Source organism: Ambystoma mexicanum, chromosome 1p (genome assembly GCF_040938575.1).
Source record: "Ambystoma mexicanum isolate Mex_15411 chromosome 1p, UKY_AmexF1_1, whole genome shotgun sequence".
NCBI classification, from domain to species: Eukaryota; Metazoa; Chordata; class Amphibia; order Caudata; family Ambystomatidae; genus Ambystoma; species Ambystoma mexicanum.
The window spans coordinates 759490189-759504987 of NC_090921.1; the positions used below are offsets into that span (position 1 = coordinate 759490189).

At 46.3% G+C, this 14799-nt stretch overlaps 1 protein-coding gene across 1 annotated transcript in view; it reads right to left on the bottom strand.

The window, feature by feature from the left end:
• LINGO4 (leucine rich repeat and Ig domain containing 4) overlaps nt 1–14799 on the bottom strand; it is a 608425-nt gene that overhangs the window by 71808 nt on the left and 521818 nt on the right. The window contains exon 5 of the mRNA XM_069650807.1: nt 11584–11678. The gene's annotated coding sequence lies outside the window, so the exon portion shown is untranslated. The remainder of the gene's footprint in view (nt 1–11583; nt 11679–14799) is intronic.

A 14799-nucleotide genomic window follows, 5' to 3' on the forward strand; every position in this document is an offset into this window, starting at 1 on the left:
ACTAGCACACCAGAATTCTGCTGCATCTAAATGATTTGACCAGAAAGAACGATATGTGAATTGCTTAAATTTGTTTACTTTATCTGTTTACTGGTGTAACTGTTCAAATGCACATGCCTTTACGATTTAAGTTGTTAACTTAATGGAACACCTACAGGCTAAGGGATACCTAAGTAAACGTGCAAGTTGAGCGAAGAAGAATGCTAAAAATATGTTAATTGAAAAACTAACCAAAAAAGTGTCTATGGTTTGAACATATGTGACAACCTATTTCATTTTTTTCAGTTAAGGACAAAAATATATAATTGGAATGTTAACTGAAGTTTACATTCACTCTCCCTCCAAACTTGAAAGGTAGGCTAGCGCACACAAGCAATCACCTGTCATATATTGTACAAACCATATTGTCGGGAATGTGGTGTCATAGGACATGAACCTTGTGGTTCATGTATGGTATCCCTGTTAACGAAAATGTCATTAATTACCGATTAAAGAGAAGAACTACTAGGGCGCTAGAGAGCCGTCCAAGATGGCGGCCTCCCTATGAGCTCCGTGTAGCTCCCACAAGATCCTAACTAATCGCTGCTTCCGTGGTGTTTGTATTTCTACCTGTCACCAGTTATACATTGCTGAGGCGATTTTGAACAAAACTCTGCGGCCATCTCGTCTGCCATCCGGCGTTTCGCCCCTGATTACCCGCCAGAGAGGAATCTCCCCCTCCCCCTGTCAACGTGGGGACGCGGCTTTTGGCGAGGGCGCAGAAGATTAGGAGCGCGGGAGGCTGTCGGCTGAGAGGCGATCCGACGCCGACTGAAATATCCAGGCAGCGCCAGCTGCGCTTCGAGCTCCGGAGTCACTGGGGGTGGCCGGGGTCTCGCGGCCATGGCGTCCAGCCGGGGCCTGAGAGTCGGGAGCGGCCCGACACCGACGCAGATAGGAGCGCAGAGGCAGCCGACCGGGACCCGGCTGGTGTCCAGGTACGAGCGCCCTGCGCTTCTATATAATGCATTCACCCGCGTGGCGGGCCTGCTGAGTTCCCCGAACTCCCCCGTGTGACATTCGGATCATCGGCGGCCACCAGGGCTCCGTGGGGTCCCGCGACCGCAGGCACAGAGGAAGCAGGGATTAACTCCTCACTGCCTGCGTTAGACTTGGCGGCACGATTCTCGGTGACGCGCCCGCCCAGGAGCCAACAATCCCAAGCGCGAAACACCGGGGGTGACCGGGAGAGGCATAGAGCGCCTAGAAGCCCGACTTTGGCGCGCAAGTCGGGGGGCCCAAGTGAGAATGGCCGGCATTGAGCAGTTCTCTAAAATTCAAGCACTAACTACAGCGGCATAATCCAACAACCCAGGGGCACCAAAAACCAAGCGGAAGCAATCCAACCCGCTTAGACTAAGGAGAATCACCTCAGGCCTGCTACGGAGCCATGTCACCAGTATTCACCCGGAGACCAACCACATAGTGCTGTAGCCACCTACACCTCGCCTGGGGGATAATTACCAGGCGTGAACATCCTGTGAACGACGGCACCGCACCTTAGAGCACAGCATAAGGTCCTGATCCCCGGCCTGTTTACCGCACCGTACCGCCCGGCAAGATACAACATAGTGACCCAGCCAGATCTCCCCGACCGGCTCAGCGCCGCCTCCCTGGTGCGTTGTCACCTACATTTACACCGAAAATGGGGAAAACTGATAGGTCACAAAGAAAACTGAACTTTGAGAGCTGCTCCTCTGCCAAACCAACCTCCTCCAACAGCAGATCACAATCCCCCGCCCAGGCACCACCCCAAGACGAGGAAGAGGCGCAGGACTTCGACATCAGAGAAATACTGCTCGATCTCAAAGCAGGCATAGGAGGGCTGGGGAGCAAACTAGATACACTAAAGTTGACCAGCTCCAACATCGACTGGATAAACATGCAGACAGGCTAGACACAGTTGAGCAGAGGGTCTCCGACCTTTGCCGACGGTGCAACAGCCCTAACTGCTAGGGTATCCTCACTAGAAGTGCAAATGAAAGCAGTAAGTGCCAAGAACGAGGACTTGGAGGGTCGCTCCCGGTGAAATAAGATAAGGATTGTCGGAGTCAGAGAGCATCAGCTGACCACCAAAATGGAGGAACATGTGGAGAAGATGTGCATAGACCTGTTTGGACCAGAGATCCTGTCCAAGCTTTTCGTCGTCGAAAGAGCTCACAGAATTCCTAACTCAAGACCCATCCCAGGAACAAACCCTCGTCCTATCATAGCTAAGTTGCTAAACTATAAGGACCGTGATGCAATTCTCAGAGCCACCAGAGATAAAGGGGAGCTCCAATACGAGGGAGACAAGATTCAGTTCTTCCCAGATTTTTCCCAAGCAGTCCAGGCACAAAGACGGTCGATTACAGCTGTGAAACGTAGACTGCAAGAAAACCAAATTCAATATTCAATGCTTTTTCCGGCGAAACTTTGCATCCAATTCGAAGGTAAAACCCAGTTCTTCAACACACCGGAGGAGACAGTGACTACCTGGACTGCACCGGCTGCAGGTCTGCCCAAAACAACGGAAACCCGCAAAGGGGAAACTGACCGAGGAGAGATCCACCATAAAACCCACCACATAAGTAACACAAAACAAAGGCATCCAATCTCTGCCAACGTAACAAAATCATCACCACGGTACGAAATTGTATTGGGGGTAGCGAGCAAGCCTCCGCTTGGAGAGCCACCAGCGCCCCTAGCACAGCAATGTTGACTGTATTGTTTACAAGGGACCGTTCGTCGTGGGCCAGTTGGGGGTTGCCCACACAAGGGAGGGAATCAAGTTCTGCAGAGCCGCCTTTTACCCCTCACTCTCATTCCACAGCAATCACACAGCATATCGCTGACCGACCGAAAACCAAGTCCTTCGGACACCTACATGGACCAAGACACCAGTCACACCCTCATGTTCTGGCAGACATGAACTCACCCGGCCTCTGAAATGGTAGTGACAACATTTAAAATCGCCACCTGGAACATTCGTGGCGGTAATCAACCAGCGAAAACTAGGAGAATCCAGTATCTCCGAAGACACAAAATTAACATCGCCATATTACAAGGAACCCATCTCCTGCCTTCGGCATAACCTCACTGGGCCAAATCCTGGGGTTGTCATAGGCATTTCTCGTCTTACTCGTCTTACGCCAGAGGAGTTGCAATCCTAATTGACAGAAGAATGAATTTCAGTTTCATCGATTCGCAGAAAGACTCAGAGGGGAAAGCCTTGCTAGTGAGAGGGATAATCGCAGGAAAAGAAGTAGTAATCGTGAACTCTTATGCTCCAAACACCGACGGCCCCAACAATTTCAATTGGGTTAAGACCCAACTAGACAAGACCAAAGCAGCAACCATTATATGGGGTGCGGACCTCAACACGCCAATTGACCCCAGACTCGACAAATCCCACAACACAACAGGAAATCCGTCCAAAGCCAGCGCCCAAGTTCAAGAGATCTGCCAAGCATTTGATCTATCTGACACATGGAGACATCACAACCGAGATACAAGAGACTATACATTCTACTCAGCCGTTCACAATACTAGCCCCCGGATAGATTACATTATGGCTTCCACCCACAGCCCGTCCGTCTGGGGAATGAGTCAAATTCTACCAAGATCCTTTTCTGACCACTCGATGGTCACACTCGACGTCACCCTAGCAGGTACTACAGTCCCTGGACTCAATTGGAGATTCAAGCCCGGCTCACTCACTGATGCAGTCTTCGCAGCAGAACTGCACCAAGAAATAATAACCTTCATTGAGACAAACCAAGACTCTGTCGACTCGCCCAGCACCACTTAGGAAACGCTAAAATGCTTTGTGCGAGGGATATGCCTAGCCAAAGAAAATGGTATACTAAAATTGATCCGTAGAGAACACTCATGTAGTGAACAACGTTTAAAAGAACTAGAGCTGAAAGCCTCAACAGCCTCAGACCCACATACCCAAGCCGAACTAAAGGTAGAACTTCTGAAGTTTAAGGAAACAGCTGAGCGAGAAATGAAATTCCTAAGCCGCAAGCACCAGGTCCGTCAATACGGAGAAGGGTAAAAGCCAGGCGCATTATTAGCCCATCTACTATCGTTAGACAAAACCCCAACCCGCGTAGAATGCATCAAATGCATTTTGTAATTTCTACCAAAACCTGTACAGCTCCAAAGGCAACTCCGATCCTGAATCTATACAGGAGTTCCTCGACGACACCGAGCTATATTGGGTGGAAGCAGACCTTCATGAACCATTGAACACACCTATACCAGTGGAAGAAATACTGGCAGCTATAAAATCCCTTCCGAACACCAAAGCGCCAGGGCCCGATGGGCTCATTGGGGAGTTTTACAAGGCCCACGCGACCATCCTGGCCCCCCTTCTGCTCCGTGTCTATGAGGAATCAATAGAGCGTGGAAGCCTTCCCCCACACTACGCAAAGCCAACGTGATGGTGCTGCACACAGCCGGCAAGCCCACAGACGATTGTGCATCATATAGGCCGATCTCCTTGATCAACTTGGACAATAAAATTCTGGCCAAAATTCTTGCTTCTCTGCCACTTCCTCTAATGCCGGCACTTGTAATCAGAGATCAAGCCGGATTCATCCCAGGGCGCAGCACCACCTTCGGCATCAGAAGGCTGTTTGGCGTCATTGAGGCCCTAAATCTACCTCAACAGGCAATAGCAGTACTACTCGACGCAGAGAAAGCGTTTGATTCTGTCGAATGGCCATTCATGCTGGCAACACTCAGACAAATGGGTTTAGGCAATTTCTTTATCAAGTTAGTATCCCTGTTATATAAAGACCCACGCTCATACGTCACGTTGGGAAACACTAGGTCCTCAAGCATATCATTGGAGCGCGGAACAAGGCAAGTGTCAGGACTTGATGGTCGTGTAGACGATGATACCTCTGTCCCCAAGTAACACACGATCAAACAATAATAATACTGCCCGTGCGATCCTTGAGGCCACAGGTGATGAGTGCCGTCAGCCGGAACCAGGAACGCCGGAAGGATGCCCCCCTGACCACTGCAAGGCAAGGATTATGTTAAACAATGAACACAATGTCAACCAGAGTAAACAATGAACCTACAAGGGGGCTTACCCAGTTTAGATGGCAGGAAACCCAATGAGAGGTGTAAGGAAATGGGGTCTGAGGCAGCCGGCAGAGGTTGACGACAGTTTGGTAACCTGGAGGACACTCGCCTGGATGCCGTCACCACCTGATGCAGAGCACTAGAACTATGATCCAAATAAGGCAGGGGAGTCCAAGAACAATCCGAGGAACGGTCTGAGGTCGAAAAGGCAGTTTGGCTTGTTAAGGAAGAAAGGAAATCCAAAAGGCAGTCCAGGGGGAATAGCCGAGGTCAAGTCCGGTGAAACACAATATCCAGGCAAAGGTACCAAGGGAAGATCCAAAAGCAGAATCCAAAAACGGTCCGTGGTCGAAATAACAAGAGTCAGACAATCCGTAGTATGCCAAACAGTGATGAACAGGATCAGCTGTGAAGTGCTGAATGACAGTCAGCGCGTTGCTTTTGAATGCAACAGAAACCACATGATCGTAGTTCTCGTCATGTGACCGCACTCCAGGACACGTGACTTAAGTATTAAGTAGTTCCTTGTTGTGTGATGGCCGCTAAGCGTCTCAGTGGTCACGTGACTGCTGTGTGGTGTGTCCGAGGAACCCCCATGGCATCGGCGCTGCAGGCGCTGTAGAAAACCGGTGGCAAGCCTCCATGGCACTCGCCAGTGCCGATACGGAGAACGTGGTGGTTGCAGTCGTTTTGGACTCCGATCATTGTCAACCCCTCGCCGGCAGACCTGCAGGGGTATGCAGGACCTAACCTGTGTGGGGTCCTGGTGTGTCTGTTGTGTGTCAGATGGAGCGACTGGGGACGGAACTATTGGGGGCATGACAGCAAGGCTGCCCACTTTTAGCCCTGATTTTTGCCCTTATTATGGAACCCTTGGCTTCGAGACTACGAGCTAACCAATTGCACCGGGGTCTTAAACTAGGTCCCCATAGACTGATTGTCTCTCTTTACGCTGACGACATTATGTTATTCGTCAGCGACCCCCAAGACAACCTCAACCCTGTAATGCGTGAAGTGGTAAAATTTGGCCAAATGTCAGGCCTTAAAACCAATCATTCCAAATCTGTAGTGTTCCCCTTGACCTCTAATACAACTGAGTTCATAGATGATCATGGTTTTAAATGGGAAAACTCAAAGGTTCGCTATCTGGGTATCTACATGTCACGTAACCATCACGAGATGTACAAAGATAATTATGTGTCCACACTAAATTCCCTGCAGGAACGAATCCATAGGTGGAAATCGTTGCCGTTAACGTTATGGGGCAGAACCTTCTTGACGAAGATGGTCATCCTTCCTAAACTTCTGTATCTATTCAGGAATATCCCACTACTCCTCCCCAAAGCTTTTCTCCAAAAAGTCAAGAGTCTAGTCCTAGAGTTGCTATGGGCGGGTAAACCTGCACGGGTTGCGTACAGCACACTAACTCTACCAACATCGAAGGGTGGCCTGGCGCTTCCGGACTTTGAAAAATATTATTGGGCAGCCCAGGCTCAATTCCTGAGCCACTGGTACATGACCCATTTCGTTCGCCCACATGTGCAGGTGGAGCGAGCCCTGGCCTCCCCTGACTTGCTAAGTGCCGTCATTATAAGTCAGATCCCAGTTCCATACAACACGTTAAACACGGTCCTGTCCACATACGCAATTTGGAAAAAGATGGCTGTCAAATATGGAGTGAACATAAGATTCTCCCCTCTACTGCCAATCAAATTTATCCCTGGCATCCCCTCACAAATGAAAATGTATTCTTAATATGGGCTGATAAGGTCAGAATCCAATCCTTCGGGGACCTTTTCCCGGACGGTACCTTTCTAACTCCACAAATGGCCAAAGACAGGGGCAGAAACACCTCCCTTGATGTATTCCCCTACTTTAGTCTGTGCCATACCCTACATAGGATGTTTCCCTCATTCCCCAAGCAACCTCCTACATGGGATTTATTGCACAACACAATTCAGGCACAAGGGGAGGGGAGGCTGGTCTCGCTGCTATACAAGTCCCTTGTGGTCGACACCGGTAAACCCAGCCCCAAAACACAGCAGAAATGGGAAACTGACATTCAAGAAATGATAACAGTAGAAGACTGGTCCTACATCCTCCGTCAAACTCAAAAGGTCGCATTAAATATACGCTATAAACTAATTCACTTCAACTTCGTACATCAAACGTACTACACCCCGGTTAAGAAACACAAACATCACCCAGAAGCGTCGGCCCATTGCAAAAGGTGCGCAGCGGCAAATGCAGACTTTCTCCACCTAGCTTGGGTCTGCCCAGGAATACAACGCTTCTGGACCTCCGTTTTACAAATAACTGCCGACATTAAAGGCGAAGAGGTGACCCCACTGCCACTGGGGGCCCTTCTTGGTCTCACCAAATACCTTCAACCAGCATCACGTAAACTGGCAGCCCTTCTTCTGGTGTTGGCTCGAAGGAGAATCACCATGACTTGGGGCCATGGCCCACTCCCAAAGATTGAAGACTGGAAAAAAGACATCACATACTGTCAGGACGTGGAGAGCGAATGTATAAGAACCCTACCATTGCATGCGCGCCCCCCCGACATCTGGGGGCCATATATAGCATATCTGCTAAACAGTGCTGAATCCTCGGATTCTGAGACCCCGGGAACTTGAAATAGGGCTCTGTGACTGAGATCCGTAATATAACGCTGAACTCAAACTAGTTGACAAGGATGAGAGAATGTATCAGAATTTAAATTTGGTGGACTTGGGAGGGGGGCAGCTTTGCAAGAGAATTCAGAGCTGGGTATTGTTTTTTCCTTTTTTTATGTTCTTATTGTTCTGAATGTGCACCCAGTTGGTGCAATTGTACACCGAAGGTATGCAAAATTCAAAAAATAAAGTTTAAAAAAAAAAAGAAAAAGAGAGAAGAACTACCTAGATGCAGAAAACCTCTAACACATAGCACTGTCTATCTGATTAGGCTTACACGTGGTCTAAGATATGGAGGAATGGCTACAAGACCATTTAAGACATGAATGTTTGAGCACAGAAGATGTACTAGGAAAGACATAATGCAGCAACATTTAGTGAACAGTGATCCAGAAGCGTAACCTGCACTTTAAAGATGGGAACCAAGAGGAAAAGTTGTATAAGGGAAATCAGTGGATTTTTCACTTGAAGATACAGCGGGTTGTCCTCATTAAGGGTATTAATTGACACAGTCTAGCCCTGAATACATATAAATCCAATCTAATAATGCATTCTGCTCCCCACTAATAGGAGAAATACCTTTGGCCATATAACAAAACAATAGTTACTATCAAAATGGCATATGCTTTTGAAAAATACAATACTATGGTATTGATTCCCCGTTCCAAAGGTTGGACCGGGGCACGGGGGAGGGGGGGGTCGTAACAGCCCGGCAGCCCAAGTTATCGGCCCAAGCGAGGCGGGGGATGAAGCTATTAGCACCCCGGGTTGCCAAAGCGGTAACCCAGGGTGCTAAAAAAATTGATTTTCCTTCGTACAACAGGACATGCATCTATGTGTCCCGTCTACGAAGAAAAATCCTTTTCCAAGATGGCCGCCATGGAAAGGGAAGTGGGGCTCTGTGTCCCATTTCCACAAAATCTGTCTTGGCTTCTAGACTGCTTCTCTCTCTCTCTTCCAACCATAACTGTCTCAGCTCCACAGATAAATGATTGATTCTTCTAAAAAAGCACCCAGCTCCCTTCACCGGCTTCATATATACCTTCTTGTTTCCCCAAAGTTGTCTTGCCACTCTTTCAGCCTTGGATAACCTTGTCAACCTTGTATCAGAGGCTCTGGGTTTACATTAAATCAATGGTGTTCAGTTCTTAATTGTGCTAGTTTCACCTCAAAAAGGCTTTGGCTACTGCCTTGGGTACTGCTTGTTCTTCTCGTGACTTCAACAACTTCTACGCTTACATAGGTAGAGTCAACCCCTACTTCCACTGGTGGCTTGGGTAAAGTACATGCACATACACATATGGTTCCACCGTGGGGAAATCTTTGTTTGCACTTATTTATGAATCAAAGTTTATAGTTACGGGTAACCACATGTCACAACCTTAGTCTCAGGCCAAGGAACTCGGGCTCTTTGCCCCTCGCCACAGTATTCTCGGGTCCCTTGGAGTCAGTCCTGGTGCCATTGGCATCAGGCTCACATGGCAGGCTCACATGGCATGTGTGGGTTTCAATGGGCAATGGACTAACATGGCTCCCCCCACAAGGACCAATGGGGAACTGCAACAAGCAGTCTAGCATCCAGGGTGGGGCCCGCCCCGAAGGCACCTGGGATACCTGCTGAGCATTTAAACCACGCCCGACCCGAGGCACGCGCTTGGCCTTATTCTGCTCTAGCAGCGTGACGTTCACCGGGTCCTGCTCAGCATCTTGGCCTGCACGGGCGAGAGGAGAAGAAGAACCACAGTCATCCTTACCTGCCCAGCTTCAGCTCCTCTATCCACCCGGAATCTTCTTGGACATCATTATCTTCCTCCAGCAACATCCCTGGGAAGAAGGACGAGAATAAGACATTAAGTAAGATTACTTACCAAGCTCTCCTGGAAGGCCATCACCACTCGAACATTGTCCATTCGGCGACTGGTCCCTTTCGATCACTTCTTCCAGGATTCCTCCCGTGACCTGCAAGGAACAACAGCACAGGTTAGCCAACTTTCAAGGACGCTCAAAACGCCGCGCTTTGCGCATCTTTTACCTTCTCGAGCTCTGCCTCCAGTATCAGCTCGTTTCCACCATCATTCCTTCAACCTGCAAGAAAGAAGGAGAAGGTTATTCGGAACATCTACAATTACAGACATTCATTCTTAACATGAAAGACTTACCTGAAAAGTGGAGTCACAGCCGGTCTGGACTCCGGGCCCACGCCAGTGAAGTAACTTGGCGGAACGGTGCCCAGCGACAACGTGCCCCTGCCCAGCACGGCAGGACGGAGAGCGCACCTTAACGAAAACCAAGGTGAGAGAAGTCCCAAGGGGAACCGTAAGGGGAGCACGGGGAGGTGGGTCTCGAAGGAAAGAGTAGTAGCTAAAATCCACCTCCTGTCTTCTAGAACTGACCCCTGGCAGCACGAAACCCAGAGAAGGTGCAGTGTTCCCAGAAGCACCCCAGACCAGTCGAGTGGCTTCCCTGTGGATACAAGGTGAGTGTTACACCACAACAGACGTCCCGTGGAGACTGTCTGGCATGATGATCCAAAAGAACAAATACTGTGAGCAATTACTGGTTCAAATGAGCCATTATTTATTTAAGTAACAATTATTATTTTGGTCAAAAGGTTAACAGTTCATATGCATGAGATTAGCAAAATACAACAAATATGGGAATGTGCCATCTTGATGTATTTTTTAGGCATGGTGTTTATGTTCTCTTCTATATTAAGCACTTTTGTAGCATTTGGTTCTAGCATTAGCACTTTATTAATGTATGTTGCTAACTTTGCTATAATCTATTTGCTTAAAACGTAATTGCTGTAGCGTAATTTACATAATTTTATTTGTATTGTATTTGTATTGTATTTGATCTTTTAGTAAATGTGTTTGTGTAAGGTTTACTTGTTAAAACAAATATCACAATGAATAAAAAATAAAAAATAATGGGCTAAACTGATCAAAAATGACTTACGTTTTGATTGCATTGTTTTAAGGGATTTTATTTTCTTCAATTCTTTTGAATGTTCAAAAAGAATGTTGTGTTCCGACTAAACAAAGGTTATTGGGAAAGTTGACTAGGATCATTCAATAATGGTTAATCTTTGAAAAGTTTTATTTTTATTTGTGACTATTTACTGTGATATAAACATTATTTATGTTTCACAATATGCTGGTTGTGGCTTTGAAACAGCGTTTTAATTATTAATTTAATATGTTCTTAATATTAATTTGTTTGTAATTAATAACTTCTTCAATAAAATATAAATGAAAATGGAAGGTTCAAGACATCTACTCATGCCTCATTCCCCCTATATGTCTCATATTCGAATAGTCTCTAAGCATCACATGAAAAACAGTAGAGGACTAATATTAGAATGCATGGCTTGCTTTAGAAGATCCATAGGTGGTGGAATGGCTGACAAAGGAACCGGAATAGACACCGCAATAAATCTGCTTTTGCCTTTTCTTTCTGTTCATGGGATATTTTCTATTCTGACATGAAATATGCAGATGGGTCAAGTGGCATCCTTATTGTTATCATTGATCATTAGACAAAATGCTGTCCAAGGACCAACTTCTGCAGCTCCAAGGTATGTTTCTGGCTAAATGCCATTTTAAGACTATTTGAACTTTGTTATACCCTATCATACAAGGAGAAGATCAGTGGACCTGGGGCCTTACACTCTCATACCTTAGATTGATAGATGATGTGTTTAAAATAATAGGCTTGCCAGATCGAAGTCTCATATGTCTCCTTTCAAATACACATTGTGTCAATTACTTCTAAAGATTATACTGACCTAGAGAAAATGTTCCAACGGGGCATCATAATGGCTTCCTCCGGCATGTTCCTGGAGCAACACCGACTGTGGGGCAACTAAATCTCCAGTGGACTCTGCAAAAAATGAAGAGGAGGTTTGGTACCTGTTGCATATCAATGGTGGCAAATCACATCAAATATACTTGATTTGTTTTTATATATTTATGTGGTTTTAAAGCATACAAACTAGGCCTTAGAAGGCATCATAACACTGTACATATTGTGTGGAATTTAGGACAATCATTTGCATAGTGTATCACTGCAGAATATGACATTGAGATTTGTAATAACGGTGAATACACAATTACCCTTTTGCCTGTCGATGATCAATAAGCCTAGGTAGAAACTATTTGTATCTCTCCAGTCTCGCCACATTGTGGTGCTAGATGGAAACTGTGTTTCTCATGCAAAAGGTTTTGCCCAAGCTGAGTTAATTGTTTGGTATAGAGGTGAGATGATTTTAATGTATGCTTCTCCTGGTTTCATCATCACAGCATTGCTTATGAAGCGGCAAAAGCATTCACCTCCCGTGGCAGGAAGCCAACTTTGGCCCTCCCCTTCACCAATGCTTTTGGGTATTAGCCTTCTTAAAAAGTATTTGTGTGCTTTTGTTTGATGTCTTCAAACAATAAAAAAAATAATTGGGTGTACTGCAGAGGTGCAATGCAAACCGTTCCCTCCTTATACGCCTGACATTCAACGCCGATTTAGTTTTTTCCAAAAATACCAATTATTAGTCTCAGATGGCCCATTTTGTTGTTTAATGTAATTGTATTTCATTTTCAAAGTGTAATCTGCAAACAGAATGCACACAAGCAGAAACTGATACAGTCACAATCCCACAGGTACAATTATTCTCTGTGCTGTGGTAGTGTGAGGGGTCAGAAATGAAAGCCGGACACTAGGTTGTTATGTTTTGGTAAAATACTTTTATTTTAAATAATAATGGGTTGGAGAAATTCCTCTCTGACCCTATTCTAAAGAGAAGTTTCCCTATCTAAAAACCCAAAACTAAGGATCATCAATGTCAGTATGTCAGAAACTAAAAAGCCATCCCTGTGTTCAAAACGTCCTATCCTGACCCTCACGCTATAAACAAAACAACAAAGTGAGCACGGAAATGTCTTCATCCTGATATTGGCCAAAAGGTGTTCACAAATGATAATTAGAATATCTCCAACAAAAATGTTCTCCAAGGTGGAAAGACCTTGGATCCAGAGAGTGGTTCCCTTACCCTGGATTCTTAAATGGGATGGCAATGTCTCTTTATCAACAGTTCCATTGTGTCTCTCAGTGATTCACAATACTTGGGTTAGGCAACAAATTCTGTAACAATCTTTATTTTCACAAATGTTTCTTCTTTGTCTAACAAACACAGTTTTTCATTAACAATTCTTGTAGCTTTGTAAATCGCCTGGTGTACTCCCCTGCCAAGACGCTCTATGCACTTTAAACTGCCTGGTGTACTCTCCTGCCAGGACTCCTCTTATGTAGCTTCAACTGCCTGGTCTACTCCCCTGCCAGGACATCTTGTGTTTTCCAATTGCCTGATATTATTAAGATCACCTGCCTGGTGTACTCCCTGCCAGGACTTCTCTTGTGTGATTTCAACTACCTGGTATACTCCCCTACCAGGACTTCTTGTATTTTCCAATTGCTTGATATTCTTCTCCTTTCAGGACTTTTTCTGTATTTTCCAAATGCCTGATATCTTTCTCTTTCCAGGATTTCTTATGTGTTTTCCAAATGCCTGATATACTTCTCTTTTACAGTTCCTCTGTATCACCAAAAAGCGGCTTATACAGTTCTTGACTCAGTGTGTATGTCAGCGTCAATGTTCATTTCTGCATTACCAAAAAGTGGCATATACCGTCCTTGACTCGGTATGCCTGTCAGCGTCAATGTTGATTCAAACTTTGCTCCACACTTTCATCTCATGCATTCATATCGCAGTGGGCTTGGATTCTGTACTTTGCCTTTTCTGCTTTCAAAGAATCTTCTTTTGATTCTCGTATTTGCACCGTGGCCGGAATGCCCCGAGGTCCCCACTTGCTTTGAGCTGACTCACAGTCCTCTGCAGCATCTCCGGTCCCATTTGCGTTGCAGTGTGGCTGTTACATCTGCTTCCCACTCTGGATGGTGCAGACATCCTTTTGGCTTTCTACGTGGATCTGCTGTCACACACCTGCTTCCCTTCAGGACCCTGTAAGAAGAATGTTGCCTTTCCAAGCAGCTGAGCCCCCAGGAACTCTCTCGTGGCTCCCTGTGTCCCCACAACCTCTCCTGCTTGCGCACTGCATGTCTCGGGTAACTCCACTTCTTCGCCACTACGGTTCATATCTCCAGCGTTCATGAGCCTCTGCTGAGGAACCAATGTCTTCTCCTGCACTGCCACACACCCTAGTGTGGTTGCCATCTTTAAATCCTGTGCACAGGTGGTTTTGTAAAACAACTAGCCTCCACATTCGGCTTCGCCCTTCTGTTACCTTGTATCCACTCCTTCATTCTCCTTGTCTCGGTGCTTAAGCAGTTATGGAAGTTGGAGTCCATAGGTGCTATTGCACATACAGTCTTTGGATAGACTTTCTCAGTGATTGTACATGAAAGAACAGTCTCTTTCTCAGTGGTTGTACATGAAAAAACAGTTTTACAAAAAGGTGTAACAGAGGCAAACAGGGTCTTGTTGGAGTTTTGATTCTTTAGGCAAACAGTGGGAGTTTGACCTAAAGCATATTGAGAAGGTGTTTCTTTACTTCCTTTACTAGGGGGTACAAACACATGGCAATAGGCCATCAATGTATTGGGCATTAGATGGTCTTTATGGAAAAGGGGTGGATACTGCGTCTCATCCAATGAAATTATGACATCTCCGCAGAAGGTGTCTCCTCCCATGTGACCCTTCCTCACATAGCTGCCCCAAGGGTCAAGCTCAAGTAGGGGCTGCGGTCCCGTGGCCACATGGGAGGAAGTCACCGCTGGGGAATCCGTGATGACTCCACTGGATTCATCACAGTAGCTAGCACTTCATCCATCATGGTCACAACCCTAACACAGCTGGCCGTACCGCCAATCCGCACTTAAAAATGTCTAATGTTGGTTGTCTTAATCTATGTATGTCCACACATGTATTGTCCCTGGTGAGTATTCAACTTACTCCCCTCCACAACCTGCTCAGAATATCACTCAAACTCACCCC